This window comes from Sarcophilus harrisii, chromosome 3, assembly GCF_902635505.1.
Source record: "Sarcophilus harrisii chromosome 3, mSarHar1.11, whole genome shotgun sequence".
Classification (NCBI taxonomy): domain Eukaryota; kingdom Metazoa; phylum Chordata; class Mammalia; order Dasyuromorphia; family Dasyuridae; genus Sarcophilus; species Sarcophilus harrisii.
Window position 1 is genome coordinate 295,801,387 of NC_045428.1, and position 16,736 is coordinate 295,818,122.

Here is a 16,736-nt window from a genome sequence, read left to right on the forward strand (position 1 = left end):
CATTGTGATAAGCACTGGGGTTACAAAATGAGGCAAAAATCAGTTCCTCTCCTCAATGAGCTTACAATCTAATAAAGGAGATAATATGCAAAGGAATATAAACAAAGCAAGTTACAAATATGATAAATAGGAAATAATTAGCGGAAGGAAGACACTGAAATTAAGAGGGGTTGAAGAAGACTTCCTGAAAGAGGTGGGATTTCTAAAATGAGACTTAGAGGAAGACAGGGAGGTCAATAATTGGAGTGGAAAAGAGAGGGCATTTCAGGCACAAAGAACAGCCAAGGAAGATGCCTGGAGCCAAGAGATTAATGTCTTGTTCAAGGAATAGTCAGGAAGCCATTGTCACTATATTGAAGAGTATATGTTGAAATGAAAATTGTAAAAATACTGGAAAGGTAGGTGAAGGCTAGGTTAGAAAAGTCTATGAATACCAAATATAACATTTTGTATTTGCTCCTGGAGGCAATATGAAGTTACTGGAATTTATTGACTGAGAGTGGTGGGGGGGAGGCAGAGAATAACATGATAAAAGTAACCTTTTAGGAAAATTATTTTAGGAAAATTAAGAAAAAAATGATTAGAGAATGGATTGGAATGGGGAAAGACTTGATTCAGGCAGATGCACTAGTTATTACATTAATCAAGACAAGAGGTGATGAGGGCCTATACTAGAATGAAGGCAATGTCAGAGGAGAAAAGGAGATATATTTAACAGGTGGTATAAAGATGAAATCAGAAGACCTTGCAACAGCTTGGATATGGGGAGGGGTAAAATACAGTGAGGAAACCAGGAAAAAATATTGTTTGTTTGTCACAAAAATCAAATCAGTTTGTGAGCCTGAGAAACTAGGGGAATAGTGCTGTAATAGGAAAGGTAGGAGATAGGGGAGAGGATATAGGAGGAAAGATAATGGGTTCTGTTTTGGAGTATTGATTTCAAGATGTCAACTGGACATCACGTTCAAGGTGTTTGAAAGAAGTTGGAGATGTGAGGTTAGAGGTCAGAGAGAGTTTAAGGCAGGAAAGGAGATTTGAGCATCATTTGCACAAAGATAATAATAATAAGGACCTGGGAGTTACGCTACCTGAAGTAGCGTAGATAGAAAAGAGAAAAGCATCCAGGATTAAAATCTTGAGAGTCACCTACATTTAGCAGGCATGATCTGAAAGAGGTGCTAGAAAAGGATAAAGAGAAAAGTCATCAAAGAGGTAGGAGGAAAGCTAGGAGATAGTGGTATACCAAAAATATAAAGAAGGAGTATTAAGGAGGGAAGTATTATCAGCAATGTCAAAGACTGCAGAAATGTTAAGGAAGTTGAGGACTGAGAAAAGGTCAATGGATCTGTTAGCTAAAAGACTATTAGTAACTTCAGAGAAAGCAGTTTTAATGGAAAAATAAGATCGAGTCAAATTTAAAAATATATATATATTTAAAATGAAATACAAAATAAGAAAAAACAAAATAGAAAAAGAAATACAGAAAAAAGGAAAATGAAATAAAAAAATCCGAAAACATTGTCATATGACCAGTAGAGCATCAGGGAAGATTCAAAATATGTAGCAATAAATTACCATTTCAAGAAGGCATAGGAGACAGAGTCAAGATGAGGATGGTATAATGAAGGCAGGGATTTGCCTGAGCTCTCCCCCAAACTCCACCAAATACCTTTAAATAACTACCCTAAACAAATTTTAGATCATTAGAACTCACAGAAAGACAGAGTGGAACAATTTGCTAGCTGAAGATGACTTAGGTCAGCAGGAGAAATCTGTAACATTGGGGTGGGTCTGGAGCCTTCAACAGCACAGTATGAGCTCCTACAAGCCAGGAGCAGGCTTTGAGGCCTCTGAATATACGGCAGTATTGATAATATCTAGATCTTTCAGCCCACAGACACCAATGATGACTTGGAAGGTGAGCAGGAAAGATTTGCTAAGCTAAAGCATGAGTAGATGCTCAGCAAACCAGGAGGGAGCTTTGGGAGCCTTTGAATCATCAGTGGTGGCAGCAACAGCAGTGACACTGGCAGCACTAGTGGTAGCTTCCAAAGCTCTCAACCCACAAGTTGGAGGTTGAACAGCTGGTCAGAGGAAGATTTCAGGGAGCCTCTTTGCTGGCACTGAGGCAGGACTCTGTTGCTTTAACCATGCTCAGATCTGGGTAGCAGTGCTGGATCATAGTACAGGTCCCTAGAAAGATCTCTGAAAAGAGCTGTATAAAACACTCTACCTTGAAAATAGAGTCCTATATTAGCAAAGGGTTAAATATCAAATAATAGGTTCTGAGAAGCAAACAACAGAAAAAGATTTCTGACCATAAAAAATTACTATGGGGACAAGAAAAATCAAACTACAGACTCAGTAGAAGATGACAAAGTCAAAGCTCTTACATCTAAAGTCACTAATAAAAATAAGATTTTATCTCAGGTCATGGAAGAGATCAAAAGGGATTTTAAAAATTAAGAAAGAAAGCATATAAAATAGAAAATAGTATATTTATGGCTGTCCATTTTTGCTTCTTTGTAGGTTATTCTTTTGTTCTCTGTTGTGCACTTTTTACTTGATTCCCCCCCCCCCTCCTTTTCATTCCCTCCACACAAGCCACAGTTAAGCACAAATATGTGCTCTGCTCCAATCTTTCTTTTGAACTATCCAATTACCAATATCAGTCTTAATATGTGATTTATATTTTCACATATCAAATGTAGTTTTTCCTTCTTGAGTCCCCTAAAATTAATTTTTGATATTGGCTCTTATATATTAAATTTCCTATTGAGTTCAGATTTGGTTGAGATGAAATCCTGAAAAAACTTAGAGTTCACTGAATGTCCATTTTTTTCAATACTATAATTAGTTTTCCTGAATATGTTATTTTTGATCATAGGTTTTTTCCTCCTGGATATGATATTTTTGACTGCTGGCCTAGTTTTTTTGATTGTTTATATATATAAGCATTTCAGGACTTGTTATCTTTTATTGTAGCTGTCAATAAATTTTGTATGATTCTAACTATAGCACCAGCATAGTTGGATTTTTTTGTTTCTTATAAAATGTTCTCTTTGATCTGGAAATTTCAAAATTTAGCAATTATATTCCTATGTGTCTTCTTTGTAGGATCTGTTTGAGATCCTTTCACCAGTCTATAATCATTCTGATGCACAATTTTGTCTAGTTTGTAAGGGAAATCTGGAAAACATGGAATTTTCTGATGTACTCTACAGTCTTCCAAGAATCCTCCAGGCCCAAAATCAAATTGTAAAGGATTAAAGAGAGAATGAGAAGAAAAACAGTTGAGGCACTCATAGAAGATGAACTTTCATATCAGATAACAAGAAGAGAAATACAGAAGTTAGTAGGATGGAAAAATCAAGTGAGGGTTTTTTCAGGATAGGGAGATATGGACATGTTTGTAGGTGGTAGGAAAGGAGCCACTAGAGAGAAAGAGAGATTGAACATAAGTGGAAGAGTGGAGATGACAGAGGGGGCTATCTGTTGGAGGAGATGTGATAGAATGAAATCACTTGAATAAGTAAAGGGGTTAGCCCTGGGTAAAGAGTAAGGCCACTTCATCATGTGAGACCAGTAAAGTAGAAGAAAGAAGAAGGCACCTAAGTGATAGGAGATGAAGAAGAGGAGAGAAAAGGATGCATGATTAATGGCCTCAATTTTTTTTTCTGTAAAATATAGGCAAAGTTCTTGGCTGAAACAGTGGGACTAGGGAGCCAGGGAAGGGTTAAGTTTGGAAGAACCATTGTGGAAAGTGGGACAGTGAGGTACTATAGAATTTCCTAGCAGGATTGTGAGTCCAGTTGAAATCATACAACATAAATTTGTAGTGTATTCACAGCTTACTATAATTATTTTTTTCCTTAGCCTTCCATTAGGCTACATTATGTATTTCATCTTGCTGTTTAACCACCATCAGTTTAGCTTGACAACAAAAGACCTTGCTCCTTTCAATTACTAGTTAAGAACACATCAGGAGTAAGTTATAATTCCTATGACTGCCCTCTTTGCTACCCAACGTAAAAAGCAATTTCTCACCTACTCCAACTTTCTTCCTTCAGTGTTTCTCTTTCTTTCCTTCAAACAGAATCATGAATAGAGTAAGCTACATAGTATGGCTCAATGCTGAAAGCAAAATACACACCATGTGACTGGACTCTGCAAAGAGAAAGAATTATTTTTCCTCTTAAAGTGTGAAAAATCCTCTTCCCAGGAGCTATCTTCTCAGCTGGAAGCTCTTTTACATATAATGGCATTTCTCTTAGTGACTTGAAACTTTTGTAAACTATCTCACCTGAATCCTTCAGAAACTGTTTCTTAAATGAGCCTCTAGCTACAAAATTCATATGCTTCTTGGACCAAGATTTAAACTACTTTTATGGCTATAGCCTAAAGCAATCAATTAAAACAAGAACAGATCCTAAAGTTTAGCACATCAATGAACATGATTAAAAATATGTAGAGTTGGAAGAGAAAACCACTGGAAGAACAGAGAAAAAGAAATAATTAGATCTTTGACATTCATTTGTTTTAGAGTGTCAACTCTTTTAGGACAAGGCCTGTGCCTTTTTTCATATTTAAACCTTCAGCTCATAGCACAGTATTTTGAACAGAGGAGACACTTAATAAATGTTTGTTGAATTTAATGTGTTATTGAATTCCCAAAATATCTTTATTTCTAAAATGAGTTTTGCATGGTTTGGGTTAGGAAACAATCATATCAGTTAAAAATTGAGTGAAAGACTTTTAGAAATACAGACTGATCTAGTTATGTGATGCCAAATATATTTGGAGCCAGTCAGATAGCTGGCTACATTTTTTAGCTTTTATCCAAATGTTGGCCTCAGGGAAACAATGTTCAAATCTACAAAGGCAAAGTGAAGTGCAAAGTATATCGAATAACTGATGAATTGGATGTATGTAGAAAGTCAATATGGATCATTTCTGCCCACAGTCCTCTTTTTCCACTCATTTTCCTTGTATTGGTGCTCATATTGTTCCCTGCAACTGAAAGGTCTTCCCTTTTCTCCCCTACCTCTTTAGTTTTCTAAGATGGAGCTGAAGATTTTTGTTCCCATAATGCTTTCTCTGACTGATCCAATGCTTTCTCTGAACCTGTAATAGCATTTAAGGTGGGTCTAATTATTTCTTAGGTATTAAGTTTCTTTCTCCTAAATAAATTGTAAATTCTTTCAGGAAGGAGCAATAAGGTGCATAGGGTGTCTATGGGCATTAGGGTTAGATAAATGTTTTTCTTGATTTTAAATTGTAGACTAGAGCAAGACTTTTTCATTTGTATGTGTGTGTGTGTGTGTGTGAGAGAGAGAGAGAGAGAGAGAGAGAGAGAGAGGGAGAGAGAGAGGGAGGGAGGGAGAGAGAGAGAGAGAGAGAGAGAGAGAGAGAGAGAGAGAGAATTAAGGCATTGTATGGTTTCTATAGGGAGGTAGCTAATGACTAATAGATCTCAATAATGGCCTTTCTGATGTGATAGCAGTAGCCTTCCCTAAGCAAATAAACATTTTATTCTGTCATCCTGGAAAGAGTGAACTTTTTTCTTCTGGTCCAGTATGACAAATGAAAGATTATTTCAACTGATCTACCATCATAAAAGTACCCAGGATAATCCTTAGTCTTATGCTTATTATCATTTTTCTCTCTGTCAAACTCTAAATGGAGTAAGAGGATATGTGTTCAAATCCTGACTCTAATACTAACTCTCTAACATCAAGTAAGATCATCATGATCTTCTTTTCCTCCTCCTCCAATTCCTTCACCATCTCCTCTTTCTTTTCCTCTTTTTTTTCCTATTATATTATCAAATCTCCATTGTGTTTATCAAGAGTATTATCATGGACTTATGAATATGACAGTCTTTGAATTAAAAGAAAGTAGGCTGGAAGTTTCAAGCCACAGAGTTAGACTCATTTAAATTCTTCTTTGATTATTTATCTCAAATAGAATGATCTCTGGCTCTGCTCCAAAGCTCTCTTCTAATTTTTCAAGGACTCATCTTCTTACAGTCTTCTAAGAAAGCTTCTTTCCCATATTTTGGCCCTCCAAATATAATCCTATTCAAATTAGTTGATCAGCCTTGGCCTCAGATGTTTACCAGATATCTGAGATGTTTACTAAGATATCTGGGTAAGTCATGTGACTTCTATTTGCCTTAGTTTTTTCAACTAAAATTGTAAACATTAAATGAGATAATATTTATAAAAAGCACTTAGTACAGTATTTGGCACATAATACGTGTTATATAAATATGTACATATGCTAGGCACTGTGCTAGGTACTGGTGACATCAAAACAAAAGAAAAACAGTTCTTGCCCTCAAGAACTTTACATTCTTTTGGTTTTTTGAGACTAATTATCAGAATACAATATGAACAGAGATATGAAAAGATAAGATCATTTGAGAATAGAGCCAATAGAGCATCAGGATCCATAAAGATCCTAGGGATCTATGAAAATCAATGGGTCCATGGAATTGGGTGAGGAAAAACAAAACATTTTCAGCAACTTTTATTTTCCTTTGTAATCTTTTGTATTTTACTTGATTTGTTTAATAACATTATTTTGAGAAGAGTTCATAAACTATATCAGACTCTCAAAGGGGTCCAGACTCTCAAAGGGGTCCTTAATTCAAAAAGAACCTTTGAATGAGTGGGATCAGTAAAGATTCCTACAAGAGATGACACCTGAGTTGAGGTTCAAAGAAAGATTTCTAAAACATGAAAGTGAGGATAAAAAGGACATTCCTGAGGGTGTGTGTGTGTGTGTGTGTGTGTGTGTGTGTGACAGAGAGAGAGAGAGAGACAGAGACAGAGAAAGAGAAGAAAAGAATTAGAAAAAGAATTAGAAGAAGAAGAAGAAGAAGAAGAAGAAGAAGAAGAAGAAGAAGAAGAAGAAGAAGAAGAAGAAGAAGAAGAAGAAGAAGAAGAAATGGAGGGAGGGGGGAGGAAGGGAGAGAGGGAGGGAGAGAGAGAGAGGGAGAAAGAAGGAAAATAGGTGTAAGAGATAGAAGGCTGAATGTTGGAAATTTCCAGCAGGCTACTTTGGCTTCAGTTTATCTGTGTGTGTATGAGAGGGAATAATTCTAAATAATATTGGAAAGGTAAACTGGAGCCAGATACCCTGAGTCTTTGTAGAGCTTTATGGTTTATGAAGCTTTTTCATATCCATTTCATATCCATTATCCACAATAACCCTGGGAGGTTGACAGGGACTGATATGATCATTTTGAGTCTACAAATAGAGGATATGAGGCTCAGAGATGTTAAGTGATATATTCAGACTAACATAGCTGGTAAATTTTTGGGTCAGATTGAGAACTTGTTTTTTGATTTATATGCAGTATTCAAACAACAGGAAAAGTAGAAACATAATACTGCTGATCTAGAAGTTAGAAAGCCTGACTCAAACTTGGCAAATATTATTTTATATGAAGATAATGAGAACTGCTATATTTGGAGCAAAATTAATCTAAATACTGAGATTCATGGAGAAACATGGAATTTTACCTAAACTAAAATATGGTTTGTGGGGAATTCAAACTCCTTCAATTATCCTCTCTTTCCTGATCCTTAGTCTCTCATAAAAACTTAACACCTTGAAATTTTATATCTTCAGATGCTTACTTGCATAAAATAGAGAAAGAGAAGACCAATGAATTGGGTTTGCAACTAAAAAAGCTTGAAAAATAACAAATTAACCCCACCCCAATCAAATATCAGACTTGAAATACTAAAAAATAAAAGGAGAGATTAATAAAATTGAAAGTAAAAAAAACCTATTGAATTAATAAATAAAACTAAGAGTTGGTTTTATGAAAAAAAACAAGAAAATAGGTAAATCTTTACTTAATTTGATTAGCAAAAGGTAAGAGGAAAATCAAATTGTTAGTCTCAAAAATGAAAAGGAAGAACTTTCCACCAATGAAGAGGGAATCAGGGCAATAATTAGGAGGTACTTTGTCCACCTTTTTGCCAATAAATTTGATAACCTAAGTGAAATGGATGACTACCTTCAAAAATATAGATTGCCCAGATTAACAAAAATGTATTTTAGGAAATACATTGCTTAAATAGTCCCATTTTAAAAAAGAAATAGAACAAGTTATTAATCATTTCCCTAAGAAAAAAATCTCCAGGACCAGATGAATTTACATGTGAATTCTATCAAACATTTAAAGAACAATTAACTCCAATACTATATAAATTATTTGAAAATATAGGGAAAGAAGGACTCCTACCAAATTCCTTTTATGACACAGACATGGTACGGATACCTAAACCAGGTAGGATGAAAACAGAGAAAGAAAATTATAGACCAATCTCCCTAATGAATATTGATGGAAAAATTTTAAATAAAATATTAGCAAAAAGATTACAGAAAATCATCCCCAGGATAATATACGATGACCAAGTAAGATTTATACCAGGAACGTAGGGCTGGTTCAATATTAGAAAAACTATTAACATAATTGAGTATATAAATAACCAAATTAACAAAAACCATATGATTATCTCAACAGATGCAGAAAAATCATTTGATAAAATCCAACATCCATTCCTATTAAAAACTCTAAAGAGTACAGGAATAAATTGACACTTCCTTAAAATAGTAAGTAGCATCTATTAAAAACCATTAGCAAGCATCACATGTAATGAGGATAAACTGAAACTATTCCCAATAAGATCAGAGGTTGCCCACTATCACCATTATTATTTAATATTATATTAGAAATGCTAGCTTTGGCAATAAGAGAAGAAAAAGAGATGAAAGGAATTAGAGTAGGTAATGAGAAAACCAAATTATCATTCTTTGCAGATGATATGATAGTAGACTTAGAGAACCCTAGAGAATCAACTAAAAAACTATTAGAAATAATCCACAACTTTAGTAAAGTTGTAGGATACAAAAAAAAAAAAAAATCCACATAAATCATCAGTGCGCATTTAGGGTAAGGGTTTTTATACATCACTAATAAAATCCAATAGCAAGAGATACAAAGAGAAATTCCATTTTAAATAACTGTTGATAGTATAAAATATTTGGGAATCTATCTGCCAAGGGAAAATCAGGAACTATATGAGCAAAACCACAAAACACTTTCCACACAAATAAAGTCAGATCTAAACAATTGGAAAAATATCAAGTGCTCTTGGATAGATCAAGTGAATATAATAAAGATGACAATACTATCTAAACTTGTTGGACTCCTTACAAAGTATTAATTCATTAGAGTTGATAGAGACAATAATTATCTAATTTAGCTTGGTTCAGTATGATTGATCTGATCCTACAAGCAGATGTTTTGGGCCAGAACTTGAAACAAGGTGAATTTAAGGGAGATGCTGGAATCCTAGTGTTAACTCAATGGAATTGATACAATGCTTATTGGTTCACACCTTAGAGTGAATCCTTACAAAGTGATAAGTCAGTTGCTAATTTAGCATGGTACTTAGCAAATTCTCTATCTCACTAATGTATTTAAGTACTCATTGGAGTTCACAAGTCCATACTTTGTAACTTTGTGAATTCACACCTCCCTTAATCCCTCCCTCAGAGGAGGAGTCAACCTTTGGGAGATCATATATAAAGAAGCTCTTAGAGCTTCCGATTAGTTAGTTCAGAAGAAGCCACAAGTCGGAGTTGAGCTAGAGCCAGAAGTCACTTTGGAACACTGCCAAGAGTCAGAGAAGCACACTCTGGGACAGACACAGAGGCACTCTGGGACAGACACAGAGCACTCTGGGAGATTGAAAGCCAGAAGCCCTCTCTTGGAGGCAAGACAGATTCATTCCAATTTGCACCTTGGTGCTGGCTGGAGATATTTGGAAGAAGAGAAGCCGAAGCTGGCAGAGGCAAAAGATTAGGGGCAAGAGCTCTTGGAACCAAGCAGAGAGATAGCCCTCTAAGAAAACTAACTGGGCTATTTTGGAAGGAGAAAATAAACGTTTGCATTTTATCCGCTGGCTGCATTTGGAGTGATTATTACTTTTAACTGAAACTAAGGCTGCCTCCAGAAAACCTCCCCAAAAAAACCTGCTCTCAGAGAGAACCATTATATTTTAAAGAAGAGAACACCACATGAACTAATCTATTTATTTAGTGCTATACCAATCAAATTTCCATGACACTATTTTACTGACCTTTTTACTGACTATTTACTGATGACAAAATTCATCTAGAAGAACAAAAGATCAAGAAATTCAAGGGAATTAATGAAAATAAAAACAAATGAAGGTGGCCTAGCTGTATCAGATCTAAAACTATATTATAAAGCAGCAGTCATCAAAACTATTTGGTACTGGCTAAGAATTAGAGAAGTTGATCAGTGGAATAGGTTAGGTTTACAGAACAAAATAGCCAATGACGATGACAATCTAGTAGTTGACAAACCCAAAGACCCTACCTTTTGAGATAAAAATTCATTATTTGACAAAAACTGCTGGGAAAATTGGAAACTAGTATGGCAGAAACTAAGCACTGACCCATACTTAACACCTTATACCAAGATAAGATCAAAATGGTTTCATGATCTAGACATAAAGAATGATATTATAAATAAATTAGAATGACATAGGATAGTTTACCTCTCAGATCTGTGGAGGACAAATGAATTTGTTATCAAAGAAGACCTAGAGATCATTACAGATAGCAAAATAGATAAATTTGGCTATATCAAGTTAAAAAGTTTTTGTACAAACAAAACTAATCCAAACAAGATTAGAAGGGAAACAATAAACTGGAAAAACATTTTTATAGTTAAAGGTTCTGATCAAGGCCTCACTTCCAAATATATAGAGGATTGACTCAAATTTATAAGAATTCAAGCCATTCTCCAATTGATAAATGGTCAAAGGATATGAACAGACAATATTCAGATGAAGAAATTGAAACTATTTCTAGTCACATGAAAAGATGCTTCAAATCACTATTGATCAGAGAAATGCAAATTAAGACAACTCTGAGATACTACTACACACCTCTCAGATTGGCTAAGATGACAGAAAAAGACAATGAATGTTGGAGGAGATGTGGGGAAACTGGGAGACTGATACATTGTTGGTGGTACTGTGAGCAGATCGAACCATTCTGGAGAACAATTTGGAACTGTGCTCAAAAAGTTATCAAATTGTGTATACCCTTTGATCCAGCAATGTTTCTATTGGGCTTATATGCCAAAGAGAACTTAAAGGAGGAAAAGAGACCCACATGTGCAAAAATGTTTGTGGCAGCCCTTTTTGTAGTGGCAAGAAACTGGAAACTAAATGGATGCCCATCAGTTGGAAAATGCTGAATAAATTATAGTATATGAATGGTATAGAATATTATTGTTCTGTAAGAAACAAGGATGCTTTCAGAGAGTTCTGGAGAGATTTACATGAACTGATGCTAAGTGAAATGAACAGAACCAGCAGATCATTATACATGGCAACAACAAGATTATACTCTGATGGACAGGGCTCTCTTTAACAATGAGATCATTCAGACCAGTTCCAAAGATCTTGTGATAAAGAGAGCCATCTATACCCAGAAAGATGACTGTGGGAACTGAATGTGGTTCACAACATAACATTTTCACTCTTTTTGTTCTTTCTTGCTTGCATTTTATTCTGCTGCTTCTTCTTTTTTTAAATTTTACTGATTTGATTTATCTTGTACAGTACAATAATTGTATTAATATGTATGCACATATTGGATTTAACATATATTTCTACCATGTTTAACATATATTGGACTATTTGTGATCTAGGGGAGTACATGGGGGAAGGGAGGGAAAATTGGAACACAAGGTTTTGCAAGGGCTAATGTTACAGAATTGTCCATGCATATGTTTTGAAAAATAAAAAGCTTTAATAAAAAAAAAACTTTAATAGTTTTATACAACTATTTGTATATACCTCATTTCTCCTCAGTTATTAGTCTCAGTTTCTCCATCAATAAAATGTGGATAATAATAGGACTACTTCATAGTGCTGTGAGGATAAATGAGAAAATACATGCAAAACATTTTGCAAATTATAAAATGATATGTAAAACTTGGATATTATAATATCTATTTGATTTGCTCTTTATAGATATTTGACAAAAAAGAAACACAAGTAGGAAGAAGTGGGAAAGGCATTTAAAAACGTTTCTGCCTCTCCACATCTGTCCACCCCAGGCCCCATGTGGTCTGCTAATGCATGGTTCTGCTATTTTTTTTGCTCTGGTTGTGTTGAATGTTTCTTTACCTTAGATAAAGAATTGTTGGAAACACAACATCAAATCTTCAGGTCAGAGAATATGACAAGGAGCCACATTAGCCTTGAGGAGTACCTGTATAACCAGGCCAGGAACCTGACAATTAAGACACTATGTCCTGAAAGAAAGAGAACAGCTCTTCTATTCACTATGCCACATTCAGAAGTGAACTTGGTGGGAAGAATTTTTGTGAAAGCCACTTTAAGTTTGAGCCCATTTTCCCTTAGGACTGAGATGGTAGTGGGGAGAGAATACCTTTAATTCTGGACAGATATGTTTGTACTTCCTGCTCTTACCATATTATCCTATTAAATACTTCATTATAAAAATCTAAAATAAATGAAATAATGAAATGAATGGAATACATTCCTTTCTCACCTCCATTCTAGGGTTCTTCAAAGCATAGCATGCTCCTCTGAATGCCTTTCTTAATTTCCCCCTTTCATTAATGCTTTCTTGTTGTGTCTGAACTAGGTCTCTAGAGAATCTCTGTACCAGCCCAAGTCCTTGGTCTTAGAAGAGTGATAAGGTGGGCCTCACATGGATGGTCAAACATGGAGTCCATTTATTCCAAATTCTTTCGGCCTTGTATGCCCTAAAACCCTTATATAACCATAGCAATACGGTGGATGCCCTAACTATATACTGTGCATGTGGGAACACATAAACAACTTGCTATTGTATGTAGATGACTCTTTGCCACATGGTATCACTCTGTTGTAATTACAATCACCCCCTGATTTCTCAGGAAGGCTGAGAGCCCTTAGGGTGGGGAGCCAAACCAGACACTGTTAGCAGGTTCCCTCTGGGCAGAAGGGTCTTATACCTCACCCAGAATTCCTCCACTCTCTGTGGTCCTTTACACTTCCCCCATCTTGGATTTTCCTTGTATTTACTTTGTATTTAGTGTTCACATATTGCATCTTCTCAGTAGAATGTAAGCTTCTTGAGACCAGATTATTTTTCATTTTTTCTTTTGGGTCCTCAAGGTTTACACATGGTAGGTGCTCAATAAATGTTGATTAAATCCATTCAAAGAACAATGTGATATGATTTACAAACACCTGATTAAGTGTGCATTATCAGCAATAATCTACTTATTAATTCATCAAATATCTTTTTCATACCTTAATTTCACCTGTATAGAGACCCAGTGAAAAAGATCCAGAGAGAGGAAGATGGATTCTCCTAGTACAAGATTCTTTTATCCCCCAATGAGCCAAGCCTAAAATCTACTTATCCAAATAGTGACATGATCTGAGCATTGATATCTACTCTGAAAATGACTTTTCTATGTATATTTCTATTTACTTTGAGAACAGGGATTGTTTCAGCTTTCTATTTGTATTCCCAATATGTTTAGCAGAGTGCTTTACATTTTTGTTTTTGTTTGGTTGATTAGTTGTGTCTGACTCTTTGGGATCCCATTTGGGATTTTCTTGGCAAAGATTCTGGAGTGGTTTGCCATTTTCTTCTCCAGCTCATTTTTACAGATGAAGCAGGAGATAGAATCTTAGCCAAGAGAACCAAAAACAAGAGGACCCAGTGTTTAGGAACCTAGAGTGAAAGAATAATTTTAGTAAATCTAGAATAGAGCCACCTTGGGAAGGACTTTAATGATAAACTGAGAAATGTATGCTATTCTCTATATGTGCTCATAAATTCAACTACATTATATATCAAATGATGAAGAGAAGAAATGGATGATAGAAGAAAACTAGGGAGGCTAGAGAAAGACTTACAAAAAATACTGAAGAGCCAAATGAGCAGAACTAAAATAGCACAGTAAATAATACAGTAAAGGCAATATTGCTTTTAAAACTGCTTTGGAGAGGCCAATATAGTGGAGAGAAGGCAGGGACTCACCTGAGCTTTCTCACAAAACCTACAAACCTTTAAATAATACCATAAAATTAAATGCTGAAGTGGGAGAACCCACAAAGAATGGGGTGAAACAATTTTTCAGCCCAAGACAACTTGAAAATTTGTCAGAAAAAGTCTGTAGCACCAAGATAAGATTGGAGTAAAATACTGTTCAGGCCACTCCAGTGTAGACATAGGAATGAATGAGTCAACAGCTGCAGCAGCTGCTTCTGGAGTTCTCAGCCCACAGATATCAAAACTGTCAAATATAAAAGGATCAAATGACTGGTTAAAAGAAAATTATAGGGGTCTGTTTGTTGGCACTGGGGACAGAACTCTGTTGCTTGTCCATATTTAGATTTGAGTCCTAGCCATAGGTGGGAATATTATAGTGAGGAGAAACACTAGCATATCAGAACTTGTTGCAGTAGACCAGGGACCTTTGTCACAATTCCAGCACTGCAAAGAATGCCACAGGTCACTCACAAACCAGGGCACAGTATAGGAGAGTAGTAAAAAAAAAAAAAAAGCAATACTGAATATAATTCTTTTGGAAAGTGGTGGACATTAAATTAAATGGAGGACTTTCAAGCATTCCTGATGAAAAGACCAGAACCAAATAGTAGTAAAAAAAAATCTTTCTAGATCATACCAACTTGGAAAAACTGAAAACTGACAGATCCCTAGAAATATCTCTGAAAACAGCTCCATAAAACTTCTGAAGTTTGGGATAGTGAGTCCTCTACCCTGGAAACAATTCCATTTTAGTAGAGAGTTAAAAATCAAGAAACAGGTTGGGAAAAATGAGAAAACAACATAAATATATTCTGACCATAGAAAATTATATGGTGATATGGAAGATCAAAACATGTTTAGAAGAAGATAACAAAATCAAACCTCCAACATCCAAAGCCTCCAAGAAAAATATCTCAATCTCAGGCTATGAAAGAGTTCAAAAAGGATTTTGAAAAGAAAAATTGAGAAGAGAAATGAAAGTAAATAAATAAATAAAATCATGAAAAAGAGTCAACATCTTGGTAAAGAAGATACCAAAAATATTGAAGAAAATAAAGTCTTAAAAAAAGAATAACTCAAAATAGTAAAGCAGTACAAAAATCCAATGAAAAGAAGAATGTCTTGAAAAGTAGAATTGACCAAATGGAAAAAGAGACACAAATATTCACTGAAGGACAGAACTCATTAAAGTATATAAATGGCCAAAGAGAAAAAGAGGCACAATAACTCACTAAAGAAAATAATTCCTTCAAAAGTTAGAATTTACCAAGTGATATCTAATTATTCTGCGAGACTTTAAGAAACAATAAAACAAAACCAAATGAATGAAAAAATAAAAGAAAATATAAAATATTTTATTAGAGAAACAACTGACCTGGAAAACAGATCTGCGAGATAATTTAAAAATTATTGGACTTATTGAAAGCCATGATAAAAAAAGATCTTAAACATTATCTTTCAAGAAATTATCTTTTTTCTTTATTATTATTATTATTTTGCTGAGGCCATTGGGGTTAAGTAACTTGCTCAGGGTCACACAACTAGGAAGTCTTAAGTGTCTGAGACTGGATTTGTTGAACTCAGATCCTCCTGACTTTAGGACTGGTGCTTTATCCACTGCACTATCTAGCTTCCCTCTTTCAAGAAATTATCAAGGAAAACTGCCATGATATTCTAGAAACAGAGGGTAAAATTTAAATTGAAAGAATACATTGATCTTCTCCTGTAAGAGATCCCAAAATGAAAACTCATAGGAATATTATAGTCAAATTCCAGAGCTCCCAGTCAAGGAGAGAATATTGCAAACAGACAGAAAGAAATAATTCAAGTATCATGGAGTCATAGTCAGGAAAATACAAGAGTTAGCAGCTTCTAGATTAATAAATCAGAGAACTTGAGATATTATATCCTAGAAAGCAAAGGAGCTAGGATCACCATCAGGAATCGCCTACCAAGCAATACTGAATATAATTCTTTTGGAAAGTGGTGGACATTAAATGAAATGGAGGACTTTCAAGCATTCCTGATGAAAAGACCAGAACCATAGAAACTTTGGTTTCCAAAAATGAGACCCAAGAGAAGCATTAAAAGGTAAACAGAAAAGGGAAATCATAAGAAACTTAATAGGATCTAACTTTTTAACATTCCTGTGTGGAAAGATAATTATAACTCATAAAATTATTCTCATGTATTTCTCATTATTAGCACAGTTAGGAGGAGTATATATAGACACTGCACAGATGTGAGTTGAATATGATGAGATTATATCATTAGAAATAAATTCAGAGTGGAGAAAAAAAGGAATGCATTTGGAGAAAGGGAAAGGGAGAGGTACAATGGAGTAAATTATCTCACATAAAAGAGCCAAGAAAGAGGCTATTATAATGGAGGGGAAGATAGAGGAGGTGGCAGAGAATTCTTGTACCTTAACTCTAATCAGAATTGGCTCAAAGAAGGAATAACATAATACTCAATTGGTATAGAAATCTATCATATCCTATAGGGAAGTCTCTCTAACCTTCATTGCTTTTCATCTTCTCAAGCTTCTAAAGTTTTCCTTTATCATCTGCAGTCCAAAACACACAGAATCTTTTGGT

At 35.0% G+C, this 16,736-nt stretch overlaps 1 pseudogene; it reads left to right on the forward strand.

Annotated features, from left to right (window-relative positions):
• The first annotated feature begins 1,948 nt into the window (after positions 1-1,948).
• LOC111719695 overlaps positions 1,949-16,736 on the forward strand; it is a 54,052-nt pseudogene continuing 39,264 nt past the window's right edge.